General features: G+C 45.6%; 1 long non-coding RNA gene across 1 annotated transcript; it reads right to left on the reverse strand.

The window, feature by feature from the left end:
• Positions 1-1,138: 1,138 nt before the first annotated feature.
• LOC120638313 lies at positions 1,139-14,026 on the reverse strand. The gene is made up of 2 exons (XR_005659899.1): positions 13,949-14,026; positions 1,139-1,795 (listed from the first exon to the last, which is right to left on the reverse strand). It is a non-coding gene; the product is annotated as an uncharacterized LOC120638313 (long non-coding RNA).
• Positions 14,027-14,252: the final 226 nt, after the last annotated feature.

Below are 14,252 nucleotides of genomic sequence, written 5' to 3' on the forward strand. Positions count from 1 at the left end.
GTAACTACAAAACATTTCCAGTTTGCAGAACCAGAATTAACTGGAAAAAAAATTGTGGGCAACTACCAACAACTGCATTGTATTGTATTGTTGTTCCTACTGACTCTATTGTACTTTCCCAATCAATCAATCATATTTATTTATTACTTATTATTTAGTGTGCAGAGCACTTTACTAAGCATTTGGGAGTTTTCAAAATAAAAGAGATGGTAGACACGTTCCCTGACCACAGCTAACTTACAGTCTAGAGGAAAAGACAGACATTAATAAAAATAAGTAAATATGGATATGTACATAAGTCCTACAGGGCTGAGCTGTGGGCATGGGGGAAGGTCAAAATCCAAGTGCAAGGGTGACACAGAAGGAGTGGAGAAGAGGAAATGAGGGCTTAGTTAGGGAAGGCCTCTTGGAGGAGATGAGTTTTTAAATTAAGCTTTGGAGGTGGGAAGAATGATCATTTGTTGGATATGAAGAGGGAGGGTATTCCAGGCCAAAGACAGGACATGGACAAGAGGTTGGCAGTGAGGTAGTTGGGACTGAGGCACAGTGTGTTGGCATTAGAGGAGCAAAATGTGTGGGCTGGATTTCTGTAGGAAAGCAGCAAGGTACCGTAGGAGAGGGCAAGGTGACTGAGGGTTTTAAAGCTGATGAGAAGGAGTTTCTCTTGTAACGCTGAGGTAGATGGACAGTCAGTCAAAAGGAAACACTGCTGATTCTGTCAGGGCACAGGTTTTCCCTTAGCTCCCAGTGCTTGTTGAAAAACTTCCATAATTAAAATTACTATTACTATTACTTTACTACTATTGCTGCTGCTACTACTAGTAATAGCAGTATTACTACTACTACCATTCCTACTATTGCTACCACTGCTGCTACTCCTACTACTGGGCATCACTCTCATTCAGTTAGCAATGGTAACCAAAATTAATGCAAACCAAAATCTAGGTCTCAAACTGATTTTCAAATGCAGGTTGTTTAGTTTGGGCTTTATTGTATGGTTTATTTGTCTTTGTATTCATTTAAGCCTCATTACTCCTGGGCATTGTTATGCATTATTGTACCTATCTTAAAGGTAGATAAACTGAGACAAGCAAACCCCGTATAGCTGATAAAAACATAAATAGTGATGCATCACTTGTCTGAATTGTTCTAGGTTTAATATTCCAGAATTATTTTTCCCAGTTACTTGAAACACTCATCAGTTGCTCCTGTGTTAGCTATCTGTGGATCCGCATAAAACAAAAATGAAGCAGAAAGTTATCACTCTGGGAAGTACTGACAACCTAACCTGGCAATTCATGAACACACACCCCTCTACTCTCTTAAATCTCAGTTAAAGACCCATCTCCACCAGGGAGTTTTCCTTGATTAACCCCAAAACAATTCAGTACTTATTCTTCCTTTTTTATATCCTCATACAATTGTAGGATCCAGTGCAAGTTTTTAAGGTGGTTATATGTTTCTCCTCTATGCACCCCCTATCAGACTGTACATTCTATAAGGGTGGGGGCAGTGTTCTCATGCATTGACAACAGGAAGTCTGAGCAACTGATGTACAGTGAACTGAAAGAGGGCACTTACCAACCAAGCGCCAAATAAACATTTTAAAGACATAGTGAAGCACAGTTACCAGCAAGGTCACCAGCAAGGGAACATAGTTCACAGTCTTCTGGGAAAGCAATGCAGCAGTCAGACCAGCCTGGCAGGTTTCAGTGTAGTGAACGGTGGCTCTCCTTGAGTTAAAACTTTTGAAAATTCAGGATATCAAGAGGCAGCCTCAAATATGGAGCCTATGCTTGGATAGGAAAAATGCATTACAGCAGTAAGAATCAATCAATCAGTTGATCAGTGGCATTTATTGAATGCTTACTGTTTGCCAAGCATTGTTCTAGGCACTTGGGAAAGAAAATTACACCTGGGATGACCCACACATTTCCCACTCACAAGGTGCTTACAGTCTAGAAGGACCTATCTTTATGTGCAAACAGTGAAGAAGGGAGTCTCAATATCTTCAGTCATACTAGCAGTCAATCAGTAAATACATTAATAGTACTTACTGAGCACCTACCCTAGTGCAAAGCACTGGTCTGATTCCTTGGAAGAGAACAATGCAATAGAGTTAAGAGACACAAATTCCCGCCCTCAAATTGCTTAAAATCTAGTAGGTCTCCCACAGTAAAGTAGAGAGGAAAATAAGATCTCCCTGCCAGTAGCATCATTTATGAAAATTGAGAACAGCTATGAACATATCAGCATATATGATAACATGCTCTCCTTCTTGTGGATGCCAAGTAAAAATTGTTGATGGATTAACTAACAGGCGGGAAGTTTCAGTTAGGGTTGGTGACTCTTTGCTGACATTACCTTGCTAAATTGCTTTGCATAGATCACTTGATCATTGAAGACCTCAGTTTCCCCAATTCAAAAGCGAGATCATTTTTCCTTATTTATGAAACATACTGATACCCTTGAATCCAAAGTATTCTGGTTGCAAAATACATAAGTATTTGGTAGCAAAGAACCAACTCAGAAGCTGGCTCAATGCATCCTGCAGCGGGAAGCTTTTACATTTTGTTTTATTCATTAGAGTGTGAAGTTTGGGAAGAAACTGAGAAGGATTATGTGGGAGGAGAAGTTGAATAGCTGTGGATTGGGTAGGAGGCTGAAGAAATGAAGCTGCTTAGACTGGGGAAAGGTCATTTGTTTTTCTGCCTCATGACAAAGCTGCCTTGAAGGTGAACAGGATGGAAAGGTTGTAATTGACTCAAGTTTAATACTCAGGTAGAGAACAGAAAGGGGTGGGTGGAGGGGGGAATTGTTGAGGGGAGAGAAAACAGTAAATTTAAAGTTGGAAAGTTCCTGTCTTACTAATGGCATGCTCCTGACTTTGGGTAACCACTGACAGCATGAAAGAATATTAAACATCTCTGTGCTGACCCAGAACCACCAGAGAGAAAATAGACAGGTGACTTGGTGTAAACTCCTTGTAGACAGGGAACCTGTCTACCAAATCTGTTATGTTCTTCTCTCCAAAGCACTTGGTATAGTGCTCTGTACACCGTAAGCCCTCAACAAGTACTACTGGTTGATTGATAGCATAAGGGCCCCATAACGACTCACAAGAAGGATTTTTGAGGAAATCCCCAGGTTCTAGAACATTTAACTGAGTGGGCAACTCTCTTTCCCTCTATGTCCCCCCTCCACCTCACTCTTCAAACATACTAGATTGTAAGCTTTTTGAGTGTAAGAATAGTGTCTGATACTGTTATTGTATTCTTCCTAACGCAGTACTCTGCATACATTAGACACTTAATACATGCAATTGATTGATTAAGTTCTGATTCCCTCCCTTGCTCAAAGGGATTGTGCTCCCTCTCCAGATCTGTGGGAACACAGGAGTTACTTCCAAACCATGGGACTCTACAGCAGAAACCAAGTGAGAGAGAGGCTAGGTGTTTAAAATAAAAATGCCAGACATAAAGGCTTCCAGGGTTGGATCAGTTCTGGACAAGAGGCAGACCAGAGACCTGATAGAATACCTGATAGAATGTGCAGATGCATTCATAACACAAACAAATGCCTCTAGCCCCTGAGATTTGGGAAGATGTAAACTGGAAAAAAAAAAAAACTTTGGAAAACTTCTTGGAAGAATTTAGACTATAATAGAAAAATAATATGAAAGTCTGTGTACTCCTCTCTGTAACATCAAATAGGATGAAATTTGGGAAACAGAAGCAAATCACCATTTTCATAATCTTTTGTCCCCCATATCTTCCTGTCCCTTTAAATGCATGCTGTTAAGAAAAGGAGGGAGTATAGTGTTCTGATTAAACTGGCATGAATTGTTACTTGCCCATGATACTCGCCCATGGAGAATGGGAAGGTGACTGCAGAACTACTGTAAAATCTATGTTGCAGTGACAGATAAGAAGCATTTCTGACATGTCTACTAACTATTCATATTGGTGTTGTCCTGAAAATTCTACCTTGATCAATGTGGATGGAGTTGCATCCCCATAGTCATATGACAGACTCTAATAATGTTGGTATTTGTTAAGAGCTTACTATGTGCAGAGCACTGTTCTAAGCGCTGAGGGAGATACAGGGTCCCACGTGAGGCTCACAGTTAATCCCCATTTTGCAGATGAGGTAACTGAGGCACTGAGAAGTTAAGTAACTTGCCCACAGTCATACAGCTGACAAGTGGCAGAGCTGGGATTCGAACTAACGACCTCTGACTCCCAAGCCCAGGCTCTTTCCACTAAGCCACACTGCTCTGTTAAATCTTCATCTTGCTGAAGTACTCAACTTTCTGTCTGTGTGTCTGAATAATGCGACTGTCTCTGGCAGAGACCTCTGCTCTCTTGATCCTATCCATCTCTCAAAAGCATCTCTCCCCACCTTGCCTTCCTATCCTCTATTCCCTAGGTTACTCATCTACTCATCTCAACTCACTCACCACCCCCCCCTTCCCTCCACCACTCTCGCTCCACTAACCACTCTCGCTCCACTAACCCACAGCCCTGGGTCTTTGCCTCTGTCAACCTCATTCGCTCTTATCCTCGAGTTGCTGAGCGCCGCTGCCCAAGGTCCAAGCACCAAGCCAACCTTATCCATTTCAACTTTATCCTTTCCTGCCTTAACTCTGACCTGTCCTCCGCCAGGCAAAACTACTTTTCTTCCCTCATTGACACCCATGCCCATCACCCCCGCCAATTGTTCCGGTCTTTCAATTCTCTCCTCAGGGCCCCTGTTCCTCCCCCTCCCCCATCCCTCACCCCCAATGATCTGGTCACCTACTTCATCACAAAAATTAACACAATCAGGTCTAAGCTCCCCAATCACCCCTCCCCCTTCTGCCTTCCCCCGCCCCAACTGTCTCCCCTACTTTCCCATCCTTCTCTGATTAGATCTCCTCCCACCTCGCAAGTGCCACCCCCTCCACTTGTCCTTCAGACCCCATTCCTGCTCACCTTATAAAAACCATTGCCCCTTTCCTCCTCCCCTCCTTAACTTCTATCTTTAGCCATTCACTGTCCAATGACTTCTTCTCCTCTGCCTTCAAACATGCCCATGTCTCCCCCATCCTAATAAAACCCTCTCTCGGCCCCACTTCTCCTTCCAGTTATCACCCTATCTCCCACCTACCCTTCCTTTCCAAACTCCTAGAACGAGTCATCTACACTCGCTGCCTTGAATTTCTCAACTCCTACTTTCTCCTGGACACTCTCCAATATGGCTTCCATCCCCTCCACTCGACTGAGACTGTCCTCTCGAAGGTCACCCATGACCTACTTCTTGCCACATCCAATGGCTCCTACTCTATCCTAATCTTCCTCGACCTCTCAGCTGCCTATGACACTGTTGACCATCTCCTTCTTCTCCACACCTATCTCACCTTGGGTTCACGGACTCCGTCCTCTCCTGGTTCTCCTCTTATCGTTCTGGCCATTCATTCTCCGTCTCCTTCGCAGGGTTTTCTCAAGAGTCAGTTCTTGGCCCTCTTCTTTATTCCATCTACACTCACTCCCTTGGCGAACTCATTTGCTCCCACGGCTTCAACTATCATCTCTATGCAGATGACACACAAATCTACATCTCCTCCCCTGTTCTCTCCCCCTCCCTTCAGGTTCGTATCTCCTTCTGCCTCCAGGACGTCTCCACCTGGATGTCTGCCCGCCACCTAAAACTCAACATGTCTAAAACTGAGTTCCTTATCTTCCTTCCCAAATCCTGTCCTCTTCCTGACTTCCCTGTCACTGTGGATGGTACTACCATCCTTCCCATCTCTCAAGCCCACAACCTTGGTGTCATCCTTGACTCAGCTCTCTCATTCACCCCACACATCCAATCCATCACCAATGCCTGCTGGTCTCACCTTTACAATATTACCAAGATCCGCCCTTTTCTCTCCATCCAAACAGCTGTCTTACTGGTACAAGCTATCATAGTATCCCAACTGTATTATTGTGTCAGCCTTCTCTCTGATCTCCCTTCCTCCTGTTTCTCCCTGCTCCAGTCTATTCTTCATTCTGCTGCCCGGATCATCTTCCTGGAGAAATGCTCTGGGCATGTCACTCCCTTCCTTAAAATCTTCCAGTGGTTGCCTATCAACCTCTGCATGAAGCAAACTTCTCACTCTGGACTTCGAGGCTCTCCATCACCTTGCCCCCTCCTACCTGTCCTCCCTTCTCTCTTTCTACTGCCCACCCTGCACACTCCACTCCTCTGCTGCTCACCTCCTAACCGTCCCCCGTTCACGCCTATCCCGCTGTTGACCTCTGGCCCATGTCCTACCACTGTCTTGGAATGCCCTCCCTCCTCACCTCTGCCAAACTCTCTTCCCCTCTTTAAAGCCATACTGAGAGCTCACCTCCCCCAAGAGGCCTTCACAGACTGAGCTTCCCCTTGTCCCTCTGCTCCCTCTGCTCCCTCCCTGCTCCCCCTTCACTTCCCCTCAGCTAAGCCCCCTTTCCTCCTGCTCCCAACTTTTCCCCTCCCCTCAGCACTGTGCTCATTTGTATATATTTTATTACCCTATTTATTTTGTAAATGAGATGTACATCCCCTTGATTTTATTTATTGTGATTAAGTTATCTTGTTTTTTGTCCATCTGTCTCCCCCGATTAGACTGTAAGCCAGTCAATGGGCAGGGAGTGTCTCTGTTGCCGAATTGTACATTCCAAGTGCTTAGTACAGTGCTCTGCACATTCATTCATTCATTCAATAGTATTTATTGAGCGCTTACTATGTGCAGAGCACTGTACTAAGCGCTTGGGATGAACAAGTCGGCAACAGATAGAGATAGTCCCTGCCGTTTGACGGGCTTACAGTCTAATCGGGGGAGATGGACAGACAAGAACAATGGCACTAAACAGCGTCAAGGGGAAGAACATCTCGTAAAAACAATGGCAACTAAATAGAATCAAGGCGATGTACAATTCATTAACAAAATAAATAGGGTAACGAAAATATATACAGTTGAGCGGACAAGTACAGTGCTGTGGGGATGGGAAGGGAGAGGTGGAGGAGCAGAGGGAAAAGGGGAAAATGAGGCTTTAGCTGCGGAGACGTAAAGGGGGGATGGGAGAGGGAGTAGAGGGGGAAGAGGAGCTCAGTCTGGGAACGCCTCTTGGAGGAGGTGATTTTTAAGTAAGGTTTTGAAGAGGGAAAGAGAATCAGTTTGGCGGAGGTGAGGAGGGAGGGCGTTCCAGGACTGCGGGAGGACGTGACCCAGGGGTCGACGGCGGGATAGGCGAGACCGAGGGACGGTGAGGAGGTGGGCGGCAGAGGAGCGGAGCATGCGGGGTGGGCGGTAGAAAGAGAGAAGGGAGGAGAGGTAGGAAGGGGCAAGGTGATGGAGAGCCTTGAAGCCTAGAGTGAGGAGTTTTTGTTTGGAGCGGAGGTCGATAGGCAACCACTGGAGTTGTTTAAGAAGGGGAGTGACATGCCCAGATCGTTTCTGCAGGAAGATGAGCCGGGCAGCGGAGTGAAGAATAGACCGGAGCGGGGCGAGAGAGGAGGAAGGGAGGTCAGAGAGAAGGCTGACACAGTAGTCTAGCCGGGATATAACGAGAGCCCGTAATAGTAAGGTAGCCGTTTGGGTGGAGAGGAAAGGGCGGATCTTGGCGATATTGTAGAGGTGAAACCAGCAGGTCTTGGTAACGGATAGGATGTGTGGGGTGAACGAGAGGGACGAGTCAAGGATGACACCGAGATTGCAGGCCTGCGGGACGGGAAGGATGGTCGTGCCATCCACGGTGATAGAGAAGTCTGGGAGCGGACCGGGTTTGGGAGGGAAGATGAGGAACTCAGTCTTGCTCATGTTGAGTTTTAGGTGGCGGGCCGACATCCAGGTGGAGACGTCCCGGAGGCAGGAGGAGATGCGAGCCTGAAGGGAGGGGGAGAGGACAGGGGCGGAGATGTAGATCTGCGTGTCATCTGCGTAGAGATGGTAGTCAAAGCCGTGAGAGCGGATGAGTTCACCGAGGGAGTGAGTGTAAATGGAGAACAGAAGAGGGCCAAGAACTGACCCTTGAGGAACTCCAACAGTTAAAGGATGGGAGGGGGAGGAGGCTCCAGCGTAGGAGACCGAGAATGATCGGCCAGAGAGGTAAGAGGAGAACCAGGAGAGGACAGAGTCCATGAAGCCAAGGTGAGATAAGGTATGGAGGAGGAGGGGATGGTCGACAGTGTCAAAGGCAGCAGAGAGGTCAAGGAGGATCAGAATGGAGTAGGAGCCATTGGATTTGGCAAGAAGGAGGTCATGGGTGACCTTAGAGAGAGCAGTCTCGGTAGAGTGGAGGGGATGGAAGCCAGATTGGAGGGGGTCTAGGAGAGAATGGGAGTTAAGGAATTCTAGGCATCGATTGTAGACGACTCGTTCTAGGATTTTGGAAAGGAAAGGTAGTAGGGAGATAGGACGATAACTGGAGGGGGAAGTGGGGTCAAGAGTGGGTTTTTTTAGGATGGGGGAGACGTGGGCATGTTTGAAGGCAGAGGGGAAGGAGCCCTTGGAGATTGAGTGGTTAAAAATAGAAGTTAAGGAAGGGAGGAGGGCAGGGGCGATGGTTTTAAGAAGGTGAGAGGGAATGGGGTCCGAGGCGCAGGTGGAGGGGGTGGCACTTGCGAGGATGGAGGAGATCTCCTCTGAGGATACTGCAGGGAAGGATGGGAAAGTAGGGGAGGGGGTTAGTAAGTGATCAATAAATACTATGGAATGAATGAATGAATGAATGAATGAATGAATGAATCTGCACTGTGGTGTATTGCATCAGGTGTGACAACAGCTGCTGGAAGGACAATACAGGCATACAGATGTTGTGACAAGCAGGGGACTCTCCAGATGCTGGGTGGTTGCCAAGCAGGCCAGCTGGCAGGACAGTGCACCATCTAAGCCTTCGTTTTGCTCAGAAGGTAATGTGCCAAATATTAGGATTAATAAACATGTGCCTCTTGTATTTAATTACAACAGGCACCATTTTGGACTTCTGCAGCTATGCAGATAATCAATAATGGCATTCAAATGCTACCTGTCTCTGGGGTCCTCTATGAAGCTCAGAGATGTGGTATTTAATCTGCCCCATTCCCCCACACAAGAGACTGGGAGGAACTGTTTTAATAGGCCTCTTGTTGGGTGGGATGGCCTCCTTGCTCTTAAGGAGAAGTTCCTAGTCCAGCCTCTCGTTTAAATGTGGGCATGGCTTGGGGGAGCATGGATGAGTCATTGGGAATGTAGGAGCGATTGTTTTTTCATTCTGCTGCTGCAGCCCAGGGAGAACAGGAAAGACAAAGCTGGAAAAGGCTCCAGCTCGCTTACTAGGGTGGCCATTGACTGCCCTTTCAAAGATAGGGCACCCAAATGCATATGCTTTACGTGGGTAAGGGGCACAATGGAATGACATGGTATGGATGATTTTGTGAAAGTTTTTCTAATTCCACTGAGGCTTAGATAGAGAGCCCTTCTATCCTCCTTATTCCAGAGTCATCATAAATCCCCCCCACTTGTGTCTTCCTGAAGACACAGGCACTACCTGTGAGACATGAAACTTGACAAGAGGAGCTGGAGGGCAAGTAGGATGGAAAGTGAAAATGAAAACATTAAATTTAAGGATGACCAGTGATGTATCTGTCCTGGACAGGAGAAAGTTCAGATGTAACTTTGGTATGATCCCAAAGTAATAATAGTTGTGGTATTTGTTAAGCATCTCCTATGTGCCACAAACTTTTCTAAGCACTGGGGTAGATATAAGACAATCGGGTTGGACATAGTTCCTGTCCCACTTAGGGCCCACAGCCTTAATTCTCATTTTACAGATGAAGAAACTGAGGCACAGAGAAGTTAAGTGATTTCCCCAAGGTCACACAGCAGACAAATGGCAGACCTGGGATTAAGGTCCTTCTGATTCCCAGCCCCATGCTCTATCCCCTAGACCATGCTGCTTCTAAGGCAATCCAATCTCCCATTACATTTTTAACAGTAATCTGTTCTCTGCTGAGTCTTCTCCCAGGGATAGAGAGGTAACACCATGAAGAGGGTAGTTTGGTCCCATTCTCCTGCCTGCCTAGGAGAATGGCTCATTATTGCCCCACTCTGGGAGGGAATGGGAGATATTGAGCCATATCTTAGCAGGGGGCAAATACAGGATGGGGCTCAGCAACTTCCTTACCCTCCATCAACCCTAACAGGAGAGACAGGGACCAGATAAGATTATCCCTATATTACAGTTTTTTATTTGTATTTGTTAAGCGATTACCATGTGCAGAGCACATTCTAAGCGCTGGGGTAGATACAGGGTAATCAGGTTGTCCCACGTGAGACTCACAGTCTTAATCCCCATTTTACAGATGAGGTAACTGAGGCACAGAGAAGTTAAGTGACTTGCCCACAGTCACACAGTTGACAAGTGGTGGAGAGGGATTAGAACTCACGAACTCTGGCTCCCAAGCCCATGCTCTTTCTACTAAACCATGCTGCTTTTTGAACCCATTATAGTTTGAATTACTCCAGGAAGTTTTCCATGGTCATTTTTTTCTTCTCCCCAGTTTACATTCTCCCAAATCTCAGGGACCAAAGGCATTTTTTGAGTTATGAATTTGTCTGGATAACCTATCAAATCTATCAATCCCTGGTAAATTGATAGGTTTGGTGGAGTTGAGTCATTCCCAACATGTCATCTTGTTCCTTATGATTGACATCTGCCAATCATATGACTCAATTTGAAACTGTCCTGGCACTTGCCTTCTGTCCATGTCTGCAGTGTGGCCCAGTGGCTAGAACCAGGGCCTGGGAGTCAGTAGGTCATGGGTTCAAATCCCGGCTCAGCCACTTGTCTGCCCTGTGACCTTGGGCAAGTCAATTCACTTCTCTGTGCCTCCATGAGCTCATCTGGAAAATGGAGATTAAGACTGTGAAACCCATTTGGGCCAGGGACTGTGTCCAACCCAGTTTGCTTTCATTCACTCTCATGCATAGTACAGTGCCTGGTACATGGTAAGTGCTTAACAAGTACCATAATTATTAGGAAGCCATAACGGAGGCTGCTTGTTGCATCCCTCTCTGGGGTACAGTCCCAAATATCTGCAAAGGTGCAGGCAAACCTGGCCACCAGTCTGGAATCTGGGGTGACGAGTGGAGCGATGGGCCTCCATCCTCCTGCCCCTGCTGGAGTGGCCTCTCTAACCCCTGGAGGAGTGAGATCCTACAAGATCCCTCCTGAGGAGCCAGGACAGAGCCACTTTGGTTTGCAACCTCCCCCAGGTTCAGTGAAAGAAAACATTAGTGCTTGTCCCCCTTCACTCATAGAGCTTCTCCACCTCTTCTCTGGCCCCTGGAGGGGCAGCAGCCAGGGAGGCTAAGGGAAATACAAAGAAATGCCCCGGGTGGGTAAATCCTTCCCAAGGAGCTGAGACAGAGTCACTTTGCAGCCTAATGGAAAGAGCACAGGTCTGGAAGTCAAGAAGGTCATGGGTTCTAATCCTAGCTCTGCCACTTGTCTGCTGTGTGACCTTCACTTTTCTGGGCCTCAGTTCCCTCATCTGTAAAATGGGGATTAAGTCTGTGAGCCCTATGTGGTACAAGGAAAAGACTGTGTGCAACCAATTACCTTGTATCTACTCCAGCACTTAGAACAGTGTCTGGTACATAGTAAGTGCTTAACAAATACCATAATTATTCCTATTATTATTGTTGTGCCCTCCTGCTAGTCCACTAGAGGAAAATTCCTGCATGCATGTGTCCAGAGTGGGCAATCTGCTCCCTGTGCACACAGTCCTTGCCCGATGTGCGTACTCGTGCTTGGCCTGGGTACTTTTGTTCCGAGCTTCATGAAAAGACCCGCCTCCCTCTTCCTCAGCTGAAAGATCAGGCAACCTCACAATTTACACTATGAAGACAGCATCTCAGGAGAGGATATAAACCATTTGCTTATAGGATCATCTTGAAGGATTTCACTTGAGTAATGTGTACTAACGCAAAATGTGTCAGTTGATCATGTAACCCTTTCATACCAAAAACCTCCCATTGCCCTTTGAACATACTGATTTACATACCCTGTCATATAAACACTTCTTCCTCCTAACTGCAAATTATTGTGTTTCTGACTCTCTCATAGATTGCAAACTCCTTTAGGCAGAGATTGTGCCTCCTTCATCTATTGCACTCTCCCGGATGCTTAGTATAGTGGTTGCATCCAATACTGTGCAGAGCTCAATTAGTAGTTTTCAAGTAGTATTGATGATACTGGTACCGACATGGAAGAAATGGGATCCCTATTTTATGTGCTTTCTGCTGTTTGGGCAGGCATATATTATGTAATTGTTTTACAAGGTTGACTTACTGACCTCCATACTCGAATCCTTTTATCATCCTCATGAGCAAAATTGTTAGATGACAGCAGTATTCCCACTTTAAAAAGGGAAAACTTTCAGGAAAGAGAGGGGAAGTCATTTGACCGAGGACACAGAATAAGGAAGAGACAGGAGTAACTGATTTTCTAACCCTGAAGGCAAGGCTTTAAGTTAGAACTGTGTTTTTCATTGTGGGTCTGGAAGACTCCCTGGAGGCTGTTACTCATTTTGTAGGGTTGCTGGGCATGAGGAAGGGTCACGAAGGCACTGTAGTGTGTTGAAAACCATACCTTCCCACTGGATGGAGAAAGGCAGGATGCAGTGGATGCTCAAAAATTTTAAAAAAATCATCACAACCTAGGGTGGGTATTCAGAATAGAGAAAAAGTCATAAACTGTGGTCTGGTTTACAGAAATGTGTATGATTTGCTCAAAGCTAAAGGAACTTTCTAAACTCATGTGCACAACCTGATTAACTTATATCCACCCCAGAGCTTAGAACAGTACTTAGCACATACTAAGTGCTTAGCAAGAACCTTAATTATTATTATTATTACTGTAAAAGAAAGCATTTACAAAAAAATCACTAGAAATAGCCAGTGGCAACTTTATTTTATAGCTAGTCAAAGCAATTATCTTTCCAGTGAGGAGGAGTGGCATGGCCTAGAATGGGCCTGGGAACCAGAGGATTGGCTTCTAATTCCAACTCAGCTAAATTGCTGTGTGGCCTTGGACAAGTCACTTAACTTCTCTGTGTCTCACTTCCCTCATCTGTAAAATGGCGATTCAATACCTATTCTCCCTCCTACTTTGATAATAATGTTGGTATTTGTTAAACGCTTACTACGTGCCGAGCACTGTTCTAAGCACTGGAGTAGATACAGGGTAATCAGGTTATCCCACATGAGGCTCACACTTAATCCCCATTTTACAGATGTGGTAACTGAGGCTCCGAGAAGTTAAATGACTTGCCCAAAGTAACATAGCTGACAGGTGGTGGAGCCAGGATTAGAACCCATGACCCCTGACTCCCAAGTCCATGCTCTTTCCTCTGAGCCACACTGCTTCCCTTTGTGGGCCAGGGACAGTCTCTGATCTGCTAAACTTGTATCTTTCCCAGCACTTAGAACAGTGCTTGACACACAATAAACACTTAACAAATACCACAATTATCATTATTATTATTATTTTTCGTAGTAGTATGAGTTAGAAGAGAGCTTAGCCTCCCTGAATCTCATCTCATCTACCTTGTCCCTTTGATGAAGGTTACTCCACTCTTGCAGCGCTCCCCTCCCTAGAGGTAGAATGGACATAGGTTCTCCACAGGGCCATCAGGACCCCAGTAACAACTTCCTTTTCTGAGCCACAGAAATGCAGCAGCTCAGAGGACTCATCATTTGCCTAAGCCACTAAGACATCTTCACTGTGATGTCTGGTACTCTGCTTCAATCACCTCCACCTTTTAAAGGGTCCCTTTTTAGGACCTATCATATAAATGAGCTAAGTTGGAGGGTTTTCTTCTCCTTGTTTTGTTTTGTTTTTATAAAGTCTTGATCGTTCCTACAAATATAGGCAATCCTATAAAATACTTCGGAACTTACCTGCAGAAAGGAGGAGGAAATTCAGAAGGAAAAAAAACACACTCTTTTTCTTTTGTCAAGTGGTGAACTTCACAATCTAAAGGGGGAGAGGAAATGTGAGAATACAACTCTGCAAATTAGGAACTGGAGAACCAGAATAGTTAGTTGTCTGTAAAATATTGTTCCTGCAAAAGAAGGGAGAGGTGAACAGAGTAAACACTCAATAAGCACCAATGATTGACCAATTGATTACTGACAGAGCCGTGGCCTCGCCCTTTATTGGCACATACCCACCTTCTCTTCTGAGCCATTTCATCATCCTGTT

The sequence above is a fragment of the Ornithorhynchus anatinus genome, chromosome 4 (genome assembly GCF_004115215.2).
Source record: "Ornithorhynchus anatinus isolate Pmale09 chromosome 4, mOrnAna1.pri.v4, whole genome shotgun sequence".
NCBI lineage: Eukaryota > Metazoa > Chordata > Mammalia > Monotremata > Ornithorhynchidae > Ornithorhynchus > Ornithorhynchus anatinus.